Raw genomic sequence first — 12382 nt, forward strand, 5'->3', positions numbered from 1 at the left:
TGCCATAGCAGATTTCAGTTTATTAATTCTGTTCATCATTTTTACTATGAAGGTCATAAATTCTACTCTCATAATTCTCATGTACAAATCAAAACAATCCTGAGGTTTCACTCTACATGCAACAAATTGGTAAAAATGACAGTCATCAATGTGGGAAGGGCTGTGGAAGGATAGGCACATGAAAACATCATTGGTAGAGCTGTGAAATAGTACAACCACTTCATAAAACAATTTGGAATTATGCAAATAAAGTGACTACAATGTCCATACTATTTGAATGAGAGACTCCATTACTGACCTTATACCCCAAAGAAGCCATGATAGGAAGAAAGACTGTGTCTTCTCCAAAATATTTAAAGTGAAGGCTTCTGGGGATAGCCAACAAGTGGGAACCAGTAGATGCCAATGGCTAAACAAATCATTGTACATTAATGTAATGGAATATTATTATACTGTAAAAAGTGATGTGTGTGATGAATACAGAGGAGCATGGAAAGATCTATGTGAACTGATGCAGAGTGATGTAAGCAGAGCCAAGAACACAAAACACACAATAACCACTATGATCGAAATGGAAATAAAATACCCAAAATTCAAAAATAAATGAAATAAAATCATAAAGATCAAGCATGATTGAAATGAAGAGTATGAGAATACACTGCAACTACCCTTTTGTGGAGAAAAGACATCTACAGATTTTACAGAATGCACATGTTTTTTTGGGCTTTTTCAATGTATCAATTAGTTGTGCTGAATTATTTTATTCTCTTTTGAAATACTATTAATCACATGAGATGGCTCTCTGGGAATGAGAAGGGAAGGGATATGTAGGATAACTATGGTGATGTAACATAAACAAAAATATAAAAATTAATTTTTTTAAAAGAATGAAATTATAACATATATCATAGAAGAAACAAATGATGTGAGAAATGTTTAAAAAATGAAAATTTAATAATTACTAGACAACCTAAAAGCTCTCCCATACAAAAGAGCCTAGATAGAATATTTCGTGAAATCAAATAAGAAAATTTCCTAGACATCTTAGAACCAGAAAGCAAAAAAGAAATAGAAAGAATGGTGGAAGTACCCCTGAAATTCATATGTCTGTTTTCTAGGAGTTAACAGACAGGTGCACTGGACACAGTGTAAGCCTGTTTACTGAAAAGAGCCAATCAGAAGCCTGCAGGAAGCCAAAGTCTTACTTACTTTGAGAAACCTTTGCTGGTGTACTCTGGCTTAATTTGCTGAGGTGTACTCCCCCTACCCCTGCCCCAAACTGGCCCTAACCAGTGGTCAGTTATTCCTCCAAAACGTCATGCTTCTATGTCCATCTGTTCCTGGGAAAGCTTGTCCATTCTTTTCCCCAAGTACATCCTGAAGCTCTCCTCTGTTATTTTCAATCATAAAACTCCACTACCTCTCCTGCATGTTTGATCCTTTGTGCCTTGTACTGGGGGTCTTGGCACTTGTGTCTTATTTTCCTCCTAATAAAACTTAGGTGATTTCAAACTCTTGCATTTTGAGGGGTGGGCTTCATCCGGTTGACATTTCTGGTGTCAGAAGTGGGGTTCATCATGGTGAGGGGCTTTTTCAAAGCCACCAGATCTGTGATCCATGTGCTTTGGTACTGGCTCAGATACTTTATGTCCAGCCTGGAATCTCCCCCTCGGGGGTCCAGTAAGTGACTCCCTGTTTGAATCCTAAACACCTATCTCTCTCATTTGAGTTTCGTTTTTAGAAGGAAAAGGGGTTTATCTACCCCAGGGGTGCCAGAGCATGTAAAGGCCTGTCAGGGGGATAATGTCGTTCGATAACTGAGACAGAAATGTCTCACATAATAGTGGCCACAGGTGGAGACTCCTGTCTTTAGCTGCTCAGGGTGGTGACCCCAGAGTGGGCTTCACAGGGTGGAGACCCTGGCATGGTCTCCACAGAACATGCACCCCACTACTGGGTACCTGGTGAGGACCCCTGGTTGAATACCAATGAAAACCTACAAGTGAGGACTGATGAGTCTGAGGTTTTGCAGTTTAATCAGGAACTTATTTTTATAATCCCTAGTTTTTAATTCGGGTTGTCCTTGACAAAAAAAAAAATGCAGCATAAAGTAAGATCATAGCCAAGTTCCCATGAGTAACTAAACATCCCAAGACTATGAAGCTAACCACCCCCAACCCCAGCAGGGGACAGCAGCTGGCCGTATGTCTTTACATTATGGGCTCAAAACCTGTATTTATTTAACTAACTGGCAGACATTGAGCCAAGATGACCCTCATTACAGTTGGCCAACATGGGGCCCTTTTGATCAGGATAAAACAAATTACTTTATGAATTGTTTTGATGAAGCTGGCAAGAAAATTAAATATCCTGAGTGGGATACTTTTAATAAATGGAATCTCAAAACTACCAAATGAGAAACCTTCTGTAACTTGGATTCCTTTAAGTAAACCTTAAATAGAATTAAAAAGAATGGGGAAAAGCTGAAAGAGAAGATGTGCATTCTCCAGAATGATAGTCAGAATTGTATTCCTCAACTAAAACAGGAAATCAGGGATTTGTGAGTATTTTGGACAAAGCCACCACTCCCAGAAAAGATTTATCCACCTTCCCTAGGAAAAAATCATCCTCCTCAGTCTGAGTATGAGAAAGGGAAGGGAGAGGGCCTTGAGGCTGTAACCCAAATAAAACAGTTCCCTTTTAAAATCAAGAAGGAGCCTGGGCTCAGTACACTGACTTATTCTTTTAAGATGAATTACATGACTGCTGACATTAATTTTTAAGAGATTTAACTGATAATTTGTGTTGGTTCTAATTTGGCTCTTAACATTATTGAAAATTAAAGAAATTAAGACTAGTCATTGAAGAATCTTATTCTGATCAGATGAGTTTTGGTTTTGTTGGGAAGCTTTAATTGATGGTTTCTGCCCACCTTCTTGTGAAAGGGGTTTCTTCTTTTTATTCTGTCTATGTATTTGTCTTACCAATATGTCTGTGTTTGTGTTTTTATAAAATATATGAAAATCTTACTCTTATGTTGGGTTTGTGTTGTTTGTAGATTCTGTTACCTTAAAAGATTTCTAAAAAAGAAGATACAGCCAGCCAGAAAAACTTCTAAGGGCTGTAAGGCAGAGTTCAGAACACTGGGAAAGATTAATGAACTTTGATGCTTGAAGCTATTGTCCCAATAAGTAGGACTACCTCCCACTTTAGGCTTTCTGTAGGAGATCAGATTTTAAGAAAAGAGAAAAAGGAAAAAAAATCTTGCAAGGTAATTTTTTTTCTGTCATTTCAGCGTTGGTCACATTGAAATTACAGAAATAAAGTCAGATAATCAAAGTCTGTGGACCTGCTAAAAACATCTTAGTAGATTTTGGAGGTTTGGAGATTAATCATTAAGGAGTTTGGAAGTTAATTGTTTTAAAGTTGCAGAGGAGAATTTCTGGGATTTTGGGTAATTCCAGGAGCTCACACCCATCTGAACTATCTTATTGAGTTTTGGGGTACCACTCTGTAGAATTTGTTATGAGGGGAAAAAAATTAAATTCTAAAAAGTTTTTAAAATAAATGTCACTTAAATAATCTCCCCCCCCCCCGAAGATTGATACCTTCGTTGTTTTAGTTCAATGAAGGAAGGCAGCTAGTTTGGAAGCAATTCCAGAGTGAAGAAAAAATAGGTATATGGTTTTCACTTTATAGGTACATCTTGTTAACTCTTCCTTGACCATGGAAAGAGAAAAAAATTGTTAAAACCAAAGATCTACTATGTTTTCCTGCAGTTCAGAGACCCTCTCCCTCTGATACTGTTAAACCCTCTCGTCTCAGATCAGGTTCCCAAAAAATGGTGTTGGGGGGAAATGCTGGAAAAAATGCAGTGAAATTTGAGTTCCATTCCGGGTTGCAGAAATGTATTAGCTGTGTTATCTTAAGGAAGTTATCTTATCTCTATTTACCTCAGTTTCCTAAACGGTAAAGAGATAAATAATAATGGTATCTCCCTCCCAGAACCATTGTGAAGATCAAAATAATATAATGATTATAACATACTTAACACAGAGACTGACATATGGTAAGCACTATATTATTATTTTTTTTAATTGAAAGTAATTGTTCTTTGATAACTCAAATGCGGGTTTAAAATACCAAAGGTAATAAGATTAATGATTTTTTAATATAAGATAATTTAGAAAGTCATTGAAGTTAATTGATGCTATCTGACTAGTAATAATTTTGTTTCATACTTAAAATACAGGATATTGTTTTTGTTATTATTATATTCCTAAGTTCTCTTATATTGTGAAATTTAAAAGACTAAAGTAACAGAAATGCTGTTGGACAAAACTTTTTTTAAAAACTGGATGCTATTAAATTATGAATTGAACTTTTAAAAAGATGAAACAAAAATGGTATTTGAAAACTTAAGTATTTAATAAGGTTTTTTGTTTCAAAACAAATAATAATAACAATTTTACTAAAATAGTTAATTTTCATTTGAAAATCTTTGTCTATCATGACAGTGTATAGGGTGGTTTAACGATGTAGCCTCAATATGTTAAAGATTAGTCAGCTCTCAGGTATTTGCTGCATGTCTGAAGTCCCAGAATATGGTTAATTTTAATATATGAGTAAAGGATAAATGAAATGTTAACTGTTGGGGAAACATCAGAAAATATATTCTAGCCCTAAGTTGTGGTTAGTGAAATTCAAGGTAAATTTGAAGGTAAAAATTCTTGGGACTGTAATTTACTATTGTTTTGAGCTTTGATTACAGGGAGAGTTGTCTGAATTTTCATGAAGACAATAGCAGAAAATGTCTTCTGCTGCAGCCTGGTAACTGTTAATAGTGGATGTCTGTGTCTGGGAAAATTTTTGCAATGAGTTTGGCTTCACCTAATGGAGGATCTTCTTGATTTTATTTTCCTATTGTGCTATTTCCTTTTTGAAAAGCAAATTTCCCCACCTGGTTAACCCTCAGCTTTGCCTTTGATACCCTGTGACTACATGATTGCTATCAGATATTACTCATGCCTAGAATCAAAAAGTATTAATGAATTGCCCCTCTGTTATGATATATGGCATTGTTATAATGATGTCTTTCCTTTGCCTTCTATAGCAAATGTCTATATTCAAGAAGTTTTTTAAGAAAAATACTAAATCTCTTAAATGACGAATTGATACGGGAACATCTATGAGTAATTAAAATAGGATACAAGTATGAACATCTTACAAGTTTAAACTGTATTTGTAGTCCAATTATAATATAAGAATGGTATCCTCTTAAGGAGTAAATAATTAGAGAAAGTAATAAAGCAAAATTATAAACTAATGTAAAACTTTTCTAATTAATTGGAATAGTAAATTTTGAGAAAGCAACAGGATTAGACTGTTTTCTTTAGGGAGTATATACATGTATATGATTGGCTTCCAAAATTATCTATAATGGAAATTTAGGTTTCGAATATGTTTTAGTAATACATTCTCAAAAACAGATGAAGGATTTTATGCATAAATTGTATTGATAATGGTAAAAAAAAGTGAAATTATTTTCCCATTTTCTAAGTATGAATTAATGTGTGTACTTGTATGTTTGAGGTGCATTAGCACTCATAATTTGTAAGCTTGCTCTCAAATTAAATAAAAATGGAACTTTAAAAACAAAAACAAAAATTTCCCATTTTCTGAGTAAGAAGACATGCCTTGCCCCCCCCAACAGTCCTTAACCACTAGAAGCTTACTTTCTAATGAGACAGAAAATACATAAAATTATACAGAGAATAAATACAAATAAAGGTAAAGTACAAGGCAGTCTTGGAGTGAGGCCACTAGCAGCTGGAATCAAGAAAGGCTTCATGGAAAAGGTGATGTTTGAAATGCATCTGGATGGAAGTGAAGGTTTCTCTGAGGCCTAAGGATAGAAGCTCAGCTTCAGAGTCAGGAAGGCTCAGAGTTCAACTCATGCTTTGGACCCATGCTAGGAACATGACCACAATCAAATCACCTAACCTCTTAGTGCCCCAGAAAACTCTATAAGAACATAGAAACATTCAGATGGATTTTTATCTTACTGAGGAGTCAGAAAAATGAAAGATGGCTTGACTTGGAGCACTCTGACTTGCCTTTGCCCAAGGTCACATAGCTAGTAAGTGCCTGAGGTTGGATTTGAACTCAGATCTTCCTAACTCCAGGCCCAGTGGTTACACTGAACCATGTAGACGGAAAGATTCAGAAATCCCAGAGGACTGTAGCCAAGCTACAGGAGGCTGCTTTGAGGCCAGAGAAGGATAAGAAAAGAGCTCATTCTCAGTGCACTGAAGTTCTACAAGTGCTTAGTCCCTTCTAAATTCACCACCCATCCTAAGGAAAAGCTCTGGTTGCCCTACCTGAGTTAGGAAATCTCCTAGGAGCTTTATGTATGGTACGTCCAAGGGTCTCGGAGCAGGTCCTATAACCCCACAGAGAATGCAAACTACCTTTAATGTAAACAGCAAGAGAAGCTTCAACTATCTCATGGGAAAATTTGCACTTGACCACCAGTCATCTCTGGTTTTTGGCCTTCTTTGCTCTGTTTCTATATAATACCTGACCTAGCCCAGTGGAGGTACGTGGATCCAACACTCTCTCCTTTTGCCAGCACAGGACTGGTCTTATGGGTAAATTCACTTATTCATTACAATTAGCCCTAGTAATGCTACTAAACTAAAATATATGTAATCCACATTGGCATGGTCTGCTTTCTTTGGAATCAGGGACCTTCCATCCCTTGGATGGAATACTATCCCTTGGATGGTCTATGTCCTTACAAGTTTGTTCCCTCTGAAATGCAGACAGGAGAGCCTCAGGGAAACCCTCTGACTGGGTCCCAGTCCGGCACCCAAATGTTAAAGAGAGGTTAAGGGACTTACCTGCCCAGGGTCACACAACTTATAAGTATTAGAGGTAGGATTTGAACTCAGTTCTTCCTGAATTTAAGCACTGGAGACAGAGCTGCAGTTCAGCTTATGAGGCAGTAAGATCCCTTTTCAGGGCCTTCATGACCTATGAGGCTTTAGAGCCCACTTTCCCTGACCCCAACATGTGCACAAACACATACACACACACACACACACACACACATACACACACACACACACACACACACACACACTCTTGGATTAGCTTCAATGTTAATTTCAACTGGATGTAACCTCCATTCACATGGATAAAATCCATTCATTCAACAAATATTGAACATGTGTGGTGTGCTTCACCTTGTGTGTTCCATGGGGTGGGCTAGGTGTGGAATGGCTTCCTGAAATACCTTATATTCCGAGTGAAAACTCATGAATCAGCAGGCTAGTGGACAGGGCTGGGAGGCCTGGAAGTCCAGGTACAGGAGGCAAGCTGACAGCCTCCAAGGCTTTGAAGCTGCAAGCCAGGGTCCAGGCCCCTGACTCTAGGTGCAGAAAACTTAAGACAGTGCTCCCTATACTCCAAGAGCTGAGCTCAACTTTAAAGTTACAATATAGGGTGGGAAATCAGAAAAAAAAAAAAGAAAGAAATTCCCTGATCATAGAAAGTTACTGTGGCAACAGGAAAGATCAAAACACAAACTCTGAAGAGGACAACAATGCCAAAACATCTACATGTAAAGCCTCAGAGAAAAATGTGAATCGGACTCAGGCCCCAAAAGATCTTCTGAAAGAGCTCAAAAAGGATTTTAAAAATCATATAAGAGTGGTAGAAGAAAAACTGGTAGAAGAAATGAGAGGTATGGTTCCACTTCCAGGAGCCAAGATGGTAGAGTAAGAAGTAAGTCACTCTCACCATCCTTCATTGCCTTCTGAAAGCCCAGAAAATATCAACCCAGGAAAAACTCTGAGCCAGCAAAGATAAGGCACAGCAGTCTTGTACCCCAGGAAGCTTGGAGGATTAACAGGAAAGGCCTTTCTTGCTCTGGGGGATAAGGAGCAGTACAGGATTGGAGATGTCCCAGCAAGCCAGCAGCAAGCCCTACCTCAGCATAAGAGGGGAGATCCTGAGACCAAGGTTGGTGGAATATGTAAGTGCCAACACCAGGACCCATGGGAGCCTCAATATAGAAAGGGAAACTGGTAGACACCAGCTCAGAAAACGACCATGGGCGATGATGTTCTCCAGTAGCAAAATTACCCAGTGCCTCAACACAACTCTGGGAAGCACATAACTCCAGAAGGAAAGATCCAGGCTGACAGAAACCCCACCAACAGCATAACATCCTTGTGCCAGGCCCAGGTGACCAGGAGCCAAATATTCAAATGCAAGGCCTGGTGAGCAGGAAAAGAAGCCCCCTGCACTTCAGAAGGAGAACTCAACAGTTTTTTGTTAGTTTTGTTGTTGCTGTTGTTGTTGTTGATGTTTTGTAAAAAGTCAGAAAATAGACAAACACCATGAACAAAAAGCAAGAAACAGAAAATGACCATATATTCTTATTTTGGGGAAAGGGAAGATCAGGGCACAAAATCAGAAGAGCACAACATTGTTAATATACCCACATATGAAACCTCAAAGGGGTATATGAACTAGCCTCAAGCCCAAAAAGCCTTCTTGGAAGAGCTCGAGAAGGATTTTAAAAGTCAAATAAGAGAGGTAGAAGAAAAATTGGGAAAAGAAATGAGAGGTATGCAAGAGAGAGTCAATAGCTTGGAAAAGGAAGGACAAAAATTAGCTATAGAAAACAAGTCATTAAAAAATAGAATTGCCCAAATGGAAAAGGATGTACAAAAACTCAATGAAGAGAGGAACTCCTTTAAAAGTAAAATGGGCCAAATGGAAAAGAAGGTACAAAATCTAAATAGAATAAAACAACTCCTTAAAAATTATAATGGGGGGTGTCAGGGTGGCTAGGTGGCGGGCCCTGCCCCCAAGGGGGAGAAATGGTGACTCTGGGGCTGGGTGCAAGGGCTCTGCCATTGTCTAGGAGGCCACCATGGGTCCCTTTTTCTGGCAGCCATCCACATTCATAGTGATCTGGGATGGGGCCACCACTACCACTATCTCCTCTTCCTCTTCCTCCTCCTCCTTGGTGCCTTGTCCCCTCCCTGAGCCATTCCTGCAGCCACTACCACCACTGCCTCCTCATTCATCCTGGTACACCATAGGCAGCACAGGCTCCAAAATGTCCAACCAAGTGGTCTTCTTGGAAGCCATTCACACCAGGAGCTGGTACACAGTCTCAGGTTCTCAAATGAATGCACAATTAGAAGGCTGGCTCTCACAAGCACAGTCCACAAAAAGACCTGTTAGAGCCATTATTGCCTCCCATGAAGGATATGCTTACTGTGGGTTTTGTGCCACTCATGCTTACAAACAAATGGATCCATCTATTACCTAGAGAATATTCATCCTCGAGCCTTCTCATCATGTGCCCCTATCTCAATGCGCACTTTCCAGTGTGGATATATATATAGAACATCTCTGTATGACCTTTGTATTGATCAAAAGATTTATGGAGAGCTATGGAAGACAGGAATATTCGAGCTCATGTCTTTGCAGACAGATGAAGATGAGCACAGTATTGAAATGCATTTGCTTTATACTGTTAAAGCCATGGAAAGCCATAAGGATGAGCTTACCATTATTCTTGTATTGGTTGGAGCTCTGAGTGAGCCAAAAGAAGAGGAATTTGGAAAACTCTTCAGTAAATATCTAGTGGATCCTAGTAATCTCTTTGTGGTTTCTTCTGATTTGTGCCATTGGTGTAAAAGGTTCCATTACAGTTACTATGATGAATCCCAGGGGGAGATTTATAGATCCATTGAACATCTACATAAAATGGGCATGAGTGTCATAGAACAACTAGACCCCATATCTTTTAGCAATTACTTGAAGAAATAATACATAACACAGTATGTGGAAGATATCCCATTAAGGTGTTACTAAATGCTATCACAGAGCTCCAGAAGAATGGAATGAATATGAGCCTTTCATTTTTGAGTTATATCCAGTCATGCCTGTGTAGAAACTGGTAAGACAGTTCAGTGAGTTATGCAGCTGGAGCACTTATAGTCCACTGAAGCTCTGAATACTCAAGGATACCACCAGCACATACTCATTCTCTTAATGTGGTCCCAGCCTAGCCCTTACAAAGATATAATTTCTGGTCTTTGGGGATACTCAAATCTCAAAATTAATAGAACTTTCTTCTCTTTTCTAGTAGGTGCAGTCCTTCTTTAATTTCAATTCATTATAAAATGCTTTCTTGTTTGAGACAATGGAGGGAAGGAAGGCTGGCTTCAAAATATTTTGATGTAAAAAAGTGATGATGGATGTAAAGTCATGGTGGCAGATGGTCCTTCAAATACAACCTGTAAGGCATTTACTACATTCTAAATTTGCACTCTTTGCAGACCTGTGCACATGTATTCAGCTTTCAGAATAGTTTTGCAAATTGTAAACAAACAAAAAAGGGTAGAAGATTTTCAATAATGGAAATTACATTTATAAATGATCTGTATTGGAATATAATAAATCTTCAGTATAGTCAACTACTACCCATGTTTTACAACAGATACCTTCTATTTTAGTTGCTAATAAAAGGCTACACAACTGAAAAAAATTAGAATGGGGCAAGTGGAAGCTAATGACTTTATGAAAGAGCAAGAATCAGTCAAACAGAAACAAAAGAATGAAAAAATACAAATATATATATATATGTATATATATATGTATATATAATATACATATATATATATGTATATATGTATGTATATATATATATATATATATATGTATATATGTATGTATATATATATATGTATATATATATGTATATATATATGTATATATATATATGTATATATATATATATATATATATATATATATATATATATATATATATTATATATACTTCCTTGGTAAAACAACTTACCTGGAAAACAGATCCGAAAGAGACAATTTAAAAATTATTGGTCTACCTGAAAACCATAATGAAAAAAGAGCCTGGACAATATTTTTCAGGAAATCATCAAAGAAAACTGCCCTGAGGTCCTAGAACCAGAAGGCAAATTAGTCATGGAAAGAATCCTCCTGAAAGAGATCCCAAATTGAAAATGCCAAGGAATATAATAGCTAAATTTCAAAACGACCAGATCAAAGAGAAAATACTGCAAGCAGCCAGAAAGAAACAATTTAAATATCATGGAACCACTGTCAGGATTACACAGGACCCTGAAGCTTCTACATTAAAAGACTGGAAGGTGTGGAATACAATATTCCATAAGGCAAAGGAGCTTGGATTACAACCGAGGATCAAGTACCCAGTGAAACTGAGCATAATCTTTCAGGGGAGGAGATTCGGCAAAATAGGGGACTTCCAAACCTTCCTGATGGAAAGACAGAAAATTTGGCCTTCAAATACAAGACTCAAGAGAAGTATAAAAAGGTTAACAGGAAAGAAAAAAAAATCATATTATCAATAAGGGCAAACTGTTTACATCACTAAAAGGGACGATGACACTTGTAACTGCAATGTCATTATGGCATTTAAAAGGGGGTATACTTAGACAGAGGGTGTCGTTTTAAGTTTACTTTAATGTGATGGTAAGAAATCAAATGAAGTGGAGAAAAGGGAAGAAGAAAGGAGGAGGCAGACAATGATGAATTGCATCACATGAAAAGGCACAAAAACCAAATAGAGTAGAGGGAAAGAAGGGAGGGAAATGAGCATTGTTTGAAGCTTATTCTATCACATTTGGTTCAAAGAGTGAATAACATAATCAGTTAGGTACAGAAATCTAACTTACCCTATAGGAAGTAGGAGGGAAAAGAAAAGGGAGAGGGCTAATAGAAAGGAGGGAAGACTGAGGGAGATGGTGGTTGAAACCAACTCTACAGAGGAGGGAAAGGGAAAAAAAAGAGAAAAAAGCATAAATGAGCATGGAAGGAAATAGGATGGAGAGGAAGACATAGATAGTAATCATAACTGTGAATGTGAATGGGATAAACTCTCCCATAAAATGGAAGCAGATAGCAAAATGGATTAAGAACCATAAACCTACAATATGTTGTCTACAGGAAACACTTTTGACACAGAGGGATACACATGGAGTAAAGGTAAAAGGCTGGAGCAGAATGTATTATACTTTAGCTGAAGTAAAAAAAAGCAGGGGTAGCAATCTTGATCTCAGAAAAAGCAGAAGCAAAAGCAGATCTTATCAAAAGAGATAAGGAAGGAAACTACATCCTGCTAAAAGGTACCATAGATAATGAAGTAATATCATTGCTAAACATGTAGGCACCAAGTGAGGAGAAGTTAAGGGAGATACAGGAAGAAATAGACAGCAAAATTATGCTAGTGGTGGACTTCAACCTCCCCCTCTTTGAACTAGACAAATCTAATCACAAAATAAACAAGAAAGAAGTTA

The 12382-nt window shown here is 37.6% G+C and overlaps 1 pseudogene; it reads left to right on the forward strand.

The window, feature by feature from the left end:
• The first annotated feature begins 9133 nt into the window (after window positions 1-9133).
• On the forward strand, window positions 9134-10031 carry LOC110203654 (protein MEMO1 pseudogene; annotated as a pseudogene).
• The last annotated feature ends 2351 nt before the right edge of the window (window positions 10032-12382 follow it).

This window comes from Phascolarctos cinereus, unplaced genomic scaffold (assembly GCF_003287225.1).
Source record: "Phascolarctos cinereus isolate Bilbo 61053 unplaced genomic scaffold, phaCin_HiC Scaffold_8;HRSCAF=390, whole genome shotgun sequence".
In the NCBI taxonomy this organism is placed as follows: Eukaryota; Metazoa; Chordata; class Mammalia; order Diprotodontia; family Phascolarctidae; genus Phascolarctos; species Phascolarctos cinereus.